Source organism: Brassica napus, chromosome C3, assembly GCF_020379485.1.
Source record: "Brassica napus cultivar Da-Ae chromosome C3, Da-Ae, whole genome shotgun sequence".
NCBI lineage: Eukaryota > Viridiplantae > Streptophyta > Magnoliopsida > Brassicales > Brassicaceae > Brassica > Brassica napus.
The window spans coordinates 33,516,918-33,526,519 of NC_063446.1; positions in this window are offsets into that span (position 1 = coordinate 33,516,918).

Below are 9,602 nucleotides of genomic sequence, written 5' to 3' on the forward strand. Positions count from 1 at the left end.
GTCATATTTTTTATTTATTTAATACTTTTATAAATAATAATTCGAATAGAAATGATTTAATCATATGTTAGAGTATTAGTTATATAAACTTATACATTTAAAACTGAAATATAACAGAGATATACATGTATATATATATATATATATATATATATATATATATATATATAAGATATAAGCCCGTTGCGTTGCAACGAGTTTTTGTTTAATTTTTAATTTAATAAAAACTATAAAATAATAAATCATTTTATTATACTATTATGATTGTTTTTTGCATATATTATTTGAGATTTATTTAATAATTAAAACTTGTTTTCACACAAAAGTTCAAGTTAATATTTGTATTTTATAATCATGGTGCATAGATGAGTTGTTATAAATTTTATGCTAAGGATTAGAGAAAATACTATGCATAAACATTTAAACTGAACACAATCTAAAATAAGAAATGAAAAGTAAAAAGAAATGAAAGTTAAATACACCAATCGAATCAATATATATGTTTTTAATTACTAATTTAATGTTTTATTAAATAATTCTTTAAATTTTTATTTTTCTAGGATTTTTAAAAATGAAAACATTCTATTATATAAATCCCCTTTTTATTTACATTTAAAAAATATTAAAAATAATATTAAATACTCTTTTACAATTTGGTTTAAGATTTTAGAAAAGGTAAATTATTGTCATATAACCTATTAAAATTATCTTATGTTTCAAAAAACAATATTGCTATCAGATAATTATTTTTAGTTATTAATAAATATTTTTAAAATTGCTATTTTTACAACTCGTATCAATACTAATTTTACACTTCTTTTGTTAATTAAAAATAATATCAAATAAATTTTTACAATTCTCTTTTGGTTAGAACTTAAAAAAATTATACAAATTTCTTTTGTTTATGATTTTTTTTTATAAAAAAGGAAAACAATTATCAAATATTTTTTTACAATTTTGTAGGATTTCTAAAAAGGAAATTAATATTACATAATCTTTTACTATTATATTTTGTACAGGATTTAAAAAAATAAAATTTATATCAAATAACTATTTCCAGTTAATATTAACTATTTTAAGAGTTACAATTTTCAAAATTCGTTTTTTTCAGGATCATTAATATTTTTTTTTTTTGTTAATTGAATAATTGTTACTATCATGTTTATCACTAATTGTTTTAAATAAATTACTATTAAATAAAAGTTTATAATTCTCTCTAGTCACGATTTAAAAAAAATAGAGGAAAAAGTCTTATTGGTTAAGATTAAAAAAGAATTTTCTTTTACAAATCTCTTTTATTTAAGATTTTAGGAAAAAAAAGAAGATATTTTCACATAATGAAAGTTTTTATTGACACATTCACAATCTAATTTTTTAATTGACACACTTATCACAATCATATGAGGTGAAATATTTGAACTTAATTTTGGTTTATATTTTTTAACTAAAAATTATTAAAAAATAAAGTTAGTTAATTATAAGAAAAATAAGATTACTTTTACGTTTTATTTTATTTAAACTTTTAAAAAGGAAATTAATTATTTTATTTCTTTCAGATTTTATACAACTATTTTATTTTAATAGAAAAATTCTGTTAAATTATTTATATATTTTTTCTTAGGGTTTTTAGTAATTAAACCCCTCAGTTAAACATGAATAGTAAAAAAATCGTTAAATGTTTTAAAATATTTATTATCATTTATGCATTGTTTTAGATTGATTTATAAGCGTTTAAACTAATTTATAAATTTTAATACATTAATTTATTATAAAATTAATTTATACAACCTAAATTAATAATTTTCAACACTACTTACAATTTAATATAACTTTAAAATATTAAATTATTTGATATTTGGCAATAATGATATAAGGAAATTTAAATGTTTATATCGTCATTGTCTTGTCAGATATCAAATAATTTAAAGTTTCTAAATTATATTAAGTCTTAAGTAGAATAATTCATCCATGAAGTCAATAATGTTAGATTATTTTATCCTAACAAATAGCATAAATTGTAAAAAACATTATAAAATCATTGCGAAACCGTATTAATCATATGTAAAAGTATTAAAATATTTATGAAGCTTTATATATGGGTTATAAAATAATGTATTAAAAATTGTAAATGAGTTTTAAAGGCTTATAAATCAATTTAAAAGAATGTATAAATGATAATAAAGATTTTAAAACATGACTTTTAGTGATAAAACCCCTCAACTATTTTGGAATAGTAAAAAAAACCCTCAACTAAGTTTTCAACATTATAAACCCTCAACTTATAAACCGTTAACGTATGTCACCCTCCGTCGCGATTTTTTAGACGGAGGGTAACATGTTAACGGAACTAAAGTTAAGAGTTTATTTCACAAGATTTTTAGTTGAGGATTTGTTTTACGATTCATCTTTAGTTGATGGGTTTAATTACTAAAAACCCTTTGTCTTATACATACAAACGCATATTTATCATATTCACACATACTCATGTACGACAACAACATCAAAATTAAAAGTTATGATAGCATCATAAGATATAATAAGGATGATAAAAAGTTGAGTTGTATCAAGAAATTAAAAAAAAATACTTAGGTAATACTTTTCATGTAAATACTATTATGTTTTGTAAAAATAATATGCGTAAGCTTAAAAATAATATAGATGTGAAATATTTGTAGCTATTTTTTTCATAATTTTTTAACATATAATTATCTATTAAAAAGGAAAGTTATTTACTTATAATAAAATAATAAAAGTACTTTTGCAATTTTCTTTTAATTATGCTTTTAAAAAGGTAATATTATTTATTTTAAAGTTAGTTTTTGTTCATCTTTTCATTAAATAATATATTGTACTTGTAGGATTTTACAATTTATTTTTGTTTAACATTTTTTTCTTAAAAGTTAATGTTTATCTTTTATCTTTTTTAAAAAATAATAATAACAATAATAATAATAATAATAATAATAATAATAATAAGACTATTAAATAATATTTATAATTAAGTTTTAAGAAAAATCTTTTTTATTATTTTAGTAAATATATTTTTGGTTATGATATAGTTTAACACATATCAAATTTTTAGATATATAACTACCATGTGTCACAATCAAGTTAATTAGCAATTTTTAAAAACCAAGCTTAGTAAAATCTTTTATAATTATATTTTCATTAAAAGTTTAGAAAAGAAAAATTATATTAAATAAATTGTTTTCAAATCTATTTTTTAGGATTTTGAAAAATGAAATTTTTTAAAAAAGTTACTACTAAATTTTTTAAAATCGTTTTTACTATTAAATAATTTTTAGAAGTAGTTTTTTTCAAAATTCGTTTTTATTATCTTTTTATATATTTTTAATCATTATATATTTAAACACATGTCACAATATTAGAAAGAAAATTATTATCAAATAATATTTTGCAATTATCTTTTGATTAGGATTTTAAAAAAGAAAAATTACTATTGTAATATATATAATAAGATGTTTAATAAAATTCATTTTTGTTAATATCTTAGTATATATATTTTTCATTATGAGATAGATTAACCAAGTCACAATCTTAAATATATAACTTTTATGTGTAGCGATCATGTTAATTAGCAACTTTGAAGAACCAAATTTTATATAATAAGATGCCAGAGGAGGTATATGTCTCTCAAAATTTTAGTATTTCCGATTTGTTTCGATTTTAACGGATATTAATTTTTATTATTTGGTTTGCTTCGTAAGTTTACGGATATCCGAATTTTTCAGGTCGAATTGAAACGAATAACGAATCGAATCAAATTTAATAGATAAAAAGATCAGCCCTAGGATCTGATTGGTAATGATTGTAGCTTTAAAATTTTTGCTGTAGAAAAAAATCTGTAAATTTTTTGTTGTGGCTTTAGATTTTATTGCTGTAGAATTTTATGGAAAACACTAAAAAATTGCTTTGGATATTTGGCTATGCAGAGCACTTGTACAGCTGTAGGTTATTTCAAGAGTTGTGGTTTCAAAAAAAAAATTAAAGCTTGATTGCTCTGAATTTGGTGCTTTAGAAATAAATAGGGATGTGGACAGCACCTACATCAACTACCAATCACCCCCTAGTCTTAACCAGGTTAGGTTTTAGACTTAGTATAGGGCAGAATTGTTTTCTGAACCAAATAATTAGACAAAACCGAATGAACTGAACCCGAAATCAAACCAAAAGATTTAAATACCTAAACGGTTTTTTTTATATATCTAAAGAATCCTAACCAAACCAAAATGAAAATTAAAATAAAAATACCTGAATACCTAAAATAAAATTAATGTGCCTAAAATATTAGTTATATTTAATTTAGCAATAACCAAATATCTAAGAATATAATTTATAAATTGACTAGTTATATTTGTAAAAATCTAAAATTATCTAAAAAATCAATTAGAAAACAATTGAATTATCTGAATATTCTGATCCAAATATATGAAAGTATCTGATGTTTTTATTCGGATAACTCAATTAGTTGCTATTTTTTATTTGAACAATCTAAACTACCGGATATTTTTAAAAGTTCCGACGAACTCATTATTATCATTATTTTATTTTTCTTGGTCAAAAGTTCTTAAGAACTTAACCACTAAATTTTGTGTGACGTTTTTACGAAGAGTTATCTATATTTAACCAACGCGGTTGGCTTAGAGGTAGTTGAGGCCCAGAACCAATACGCTCCCCGCAGGTTCGACTCGCGTTGGCCACCCGGGCTAGGGTTAAATCCCAAGAATACGTGGAGTGCCGTGGGCCTCGCGGGAATAGTCGGTTGACCACGGTCGCCGGAAACCCGCGGATACCTTAAAAAAAAAAAAAAAAAGAGTTATCTATGGAACTTAGTGCTTGATAAAGATCTAACGACACCATCAATTTTGTGGGGATTGGTTTGGGCCATATAATAACAGAGCCACTAATATTATTATAAATTTATATTTTGATTATTTTTGTTGATGTGCCTATTGAATAAAACGTCAGTAGTAAATCGCACCATACATTACAAGCAAAAGCGACATGAGCCGCAGTACTATTTGTCGTATAGTAATTATCTTCATGCGGCTATCCTTAAATGTCGCCAGTTTCACATGTGGAAAGACTTTCATAAATATCAGTTTCCATGCATATTGGACACACGAAACACGAAACAAACCACAAAAGGAAGCAAAGAGGTGTAAAAGTCGTTAGAGTTTCACTGGCCACAAAAAAACGTGATACATGTAGTCTTATGTTATCCTGACGAACTGATTACCGTATAGTGGAATGTTAGTTAACACTTAACACCAACGACTTTTGTTAGTCTTTACACGTACTGTGTTTGCGTTTGTATCCTTTTACATTATTTATTGTCAAAAGTTTTTATTAATTAATAAAATAAAAGGATTACCGATATTTTTACAGAGAAACAAACTGACTTAGTAGCCGAAAATTGAACAAAAAAAACCCACAAATGTATAAATTCTACAAAAAATAACTAGGGTTTTTGCCAAAACTAACCCACAACTTGATTTTAACTCCAAACATATACTCAAACTTGAATCAAATGCAAAACTAACCTAAAAGCCTAGTGAAATTACAGCTCAGCCCCTTGTGACCAAACAAAAAAACAGAAGCCATTTTTACGAATATAGCCCTAGTAAATCGTCTGAGTCGTCTGACATGTTGGAAGTCGTCTGGACGACTGAAGTGTAAGTCGTCTGGTACCAGTTTATTTTAAGAATAATTTATAAATCTTGTAAAAAAATATTTTGATGCGTGAAAACTAAAAATCAAGTAATTATAAACAGTTTTAAGTGATATAAATTAAGATATGATAAAATTGATTTGTTTTGAAGATAGATGAGTGGAAGTAGTGAATCATGAAATACTTTGGTTTAGGAGTTTGGCAAACATATGTTGTAGTATTGTATGTATTGTTAGGGTTAGATTTTGGAAAACTAAAATGTTTTTTTCAAAAATTAGTTTTCACCTATATGTGTTTATTTATGTGTATAGTAAACACTTTTCAAGTTTGATTTGATTTTATGAAGTCTTTAATTAGATAATTAAGTTTAGGGGTTATGTTTAGGGTGTGGACGACTTATATTTCAGTCGTCTGTTGAATAATTTACTCGGACGACGTATATTTCAGTCGTCTGTTGAATAATTTACTCGGACGACTTACATTTCAGTCGTCTGGTGAAGAAATTAAAACAGATGACTTACATGTAAGTCGTCCAAATATTCCCGCCTAAATTTTTTTAAAAAAAATATTTTCCCGCTTAAATAATTTAAACCAGACGACTTACTTGTAAGTCGTCTGGAAAGTCTTCTATTTTAGTTTTCCGCTAAAAATATTTAATTTCCCGCTAAAAATATTAAACTCTTCTGGACGACGTACATGTAAGTCGTCTGTTTTAATTTCTTCACCAGACGACTGAAATGTAAGTCGTCCAGGAAGTCGTCTGAGTAAAAAATATTTAACCTAATTGGATTTTTTGTCTCCCTATATAAAGAAATATTTACACATTCTCTCTCCTCCTCTCAAATGGCTGCAACAAAAATGTAATGTTCATCATTCTAAAACTCTCCAACCTCTCTCTAATCTCTTTGACTTGAAAACACCAAACTTTATATGAATTTTTCAGTTTTGTCATTTCTTACTAATCTATCTCTTTTGCAGGTTTTTAATCAAATGGTACTCATCTTCCACTAATTTAAAGGTAAATCTATTAATTTTAGATATGTATTTTTGTGTGTTCTATAAATGTAGATTTATCTAATCTTCCACTCATTTTCTCTATTTTTAAGTCATTTGAACGTTTTTGGATATGCAGGTTTTTCAGATCTGGATTTGATATGCAGGTTTTTCAGATCTGGAAGACTTCTAGGACGACTTACCTGTTAGTCGTCTGGAAGTCGTCTGGACTTCTTGGAAGTCTTCTGACAAAGTTGTCTGGACTTCCAGGAAGTCGCCTGGACTTCCAGGAAGTCGTCTGGACTTCATGGAAGTCTTCTGACGAAGTCTCCCTTTCATAATAGATCTGAGCGTTTTGGTAAGTTCTTATGTCTGATTTTTCTTCATTTGGTAACTTCTTGTTGTATAAAGTTCTTACTTTTTTTCCCAAACTAAAACTCTCCAAACCCACTCTAATCTCTTTGACTTGAAAACACCAAACTTTATATGAATTTTCCAGTTTTGTCTCATGTCTTTCTTACTAATCTATCTTTTTGCAGGTTTTTAATTAGATGGTACTCATCTTCCACTAATTTAAAGATAGATCTATTATTTTTAGATATGTATTTTTGTGTGTTATGTAAAGGTAGATTTATCTAATCTTTCACTCATTTTTTTCTGTTTTTAAGCCATTTGAACGTTTTTGGATATTTAGGTTTTTCAGATCTGGATTTAATATGCAGGTTTTTCAGATCTGGAAGACTTCTGGGACGACTTACCTGTTAGTCGTCTGGAAATCGTCTGGAAGTCGTCTGGAAGTCGTCTGGACTTCTTGAAAGTCTTCTGACAAAGTCGTCTGGACTTCCTGTAAAGTCGTCTGGACTTCCTGTAAAGTCGTCTGGACTTCCTGTAAAGTCGTCTGGACTTCCTGTAAAGTCGTCTGGAAGTCGTCTGAACTTCCTAAAAGTCTTCTGACAAAGTCGTCTGAACTTCCTGGAAGTCGTCTGGACTTCTTAGAAGTCGTCTGGACTTCTTAGAAGTCGTCTGGACTTCTTAGAAGTCGTCTGGACTTCTTAAAAGTCGTGTGGTCTTGTCTACTCAAGTGGAATCCAAGCTTGTCTTTGTAGAGGAATGATCTATAATAGTTTTGTTTGTGGTCTGTTTTGTGAATTGCATGTCTACTCTTTTAGTTGTGAATTTTATGTAAAATCAGTAATAATGTTTTCCAAGATGTATTAAATGTGCTAACAATGTGTTTACACATTTACAAATCAATGAAATAATAGACTTCAGTAGCCTTTTTCTTATCTTTGGATCTCTCATATGCAATAATAAACTCCAATGGCCTTTTTCTCATCTTAATAAACAAGAATGTTGGTAGCTTTATATTGATACAACATTTTAAGAAGCATTTTAACCCTTCTTCCAACTCATAACAATAGTCATCATTATTGTCTATAACAATAATACTTAAGAGATGGAAAAAAACAATAGTAACTAGTCAAAGCATATCATATTTTATTATAAGTTTACGTTGAAAAACTTAGTCAAATTTAGTAAAACTAAGGGAGATAACATATTTTGTAAATATGAGTTTTACATATCTTGAAGTTACTTATCACTCTTAAAAATACAAGTTATTCAAAAACTAACGTAGAAGACTTAAAAACTAGCGGAGAAGACGCGGACGACTTCAATCTAAGTTGTCCAGACGACTAAACTATATGTCGTCTGGTCAACGCAGAGGTTATTTTTGCAATTGACTTTGAAATCTGTTATTTCGGACGACTGAAAAATAAGTCGTCTACTATTGTTTGGCTAAAAAAAAAACTCCAAAAAAGCTAGACGACTTACATTTCAGTCGTCATAGGTTAGTTTTGCATTTGACTGGATTATTTCAGAAGTTTGACTTTTCTGGACGACTTACATTTCAGTCGTCTAGTGAAAATTAAAATAATAATATTTTTTTAAAAGTAGACGACTTACAGTAAGTCGTCATAGGTTAGTTTTGCAATTGAAAAAAAAAACTTCAAGATTTAATTATATACAGACGACTTATAATTCAGTCGTCCACGAGACGACTGAAATGTAAGTCGTCCAGGATTTACGAGGTTTGACCAGAATCTCGGAAAAAAATCCTGGACGACTTACAAGTAAGTCGTCTCGTGGACGACTGAATTATAACTCGTCTGTGTATAATTTAATTTTGAAGTTTTTTTTTCAATTGCAAAACTAACCTATGACGACTTAACTGTAAGTCGTCTACTTTTAAAAAAATATTATTATTTTAATTTTCGCCAGACGACTGAAATGTAAGTCGTCTGGGGAAGTCAAACTTCTGAAATTATCCAGTCAAATGCAAAACTAACCTATGAAGACTGAAATGTAAGTCGTCTAGGTTCTTTGGAAATTTTTTTGAAACCAAACAAAAACAGACGACTTAACTTTCAGTCGTCTCAGGTTACAGATTTCAAAGTCAATTGCAAAAATAACCTCTGCGTTGACCAGACGACTTCCAGGTAAGTTGTCTACAGCCAGACGACTTCCCAAGTAAGTCGTCTGACGAACAGATCTGGAAAAAAACTCGATGTCATACCTTAAATTGGTGAGATAAGTTCCTTAGCATACATAAGGCTTCTCCAAGCACACATAATCACAAACGAAAGTAACCCACCCAGAATCGTTAGCTTCTATGACTCTATGAACCATAAAAAATTTAGAATCAAAATCTTGGGTTTTTTTAGCTCATTGTGGAGAGAAAGTGAGAGATATGTTGTGTTTAGTTCACAAGAATGGAAAAAGAAGAAGGGTAAATCGATTTTGTGAGCATTAAGAGCTTCAAATTGGTTGTTCATGGTGGTTGTGGTATTGATGACAATGGCAATCTTGTAATTACTTGAAAATGATGAGGGTGAGAGAGTAAAAATGTCATTTTCGA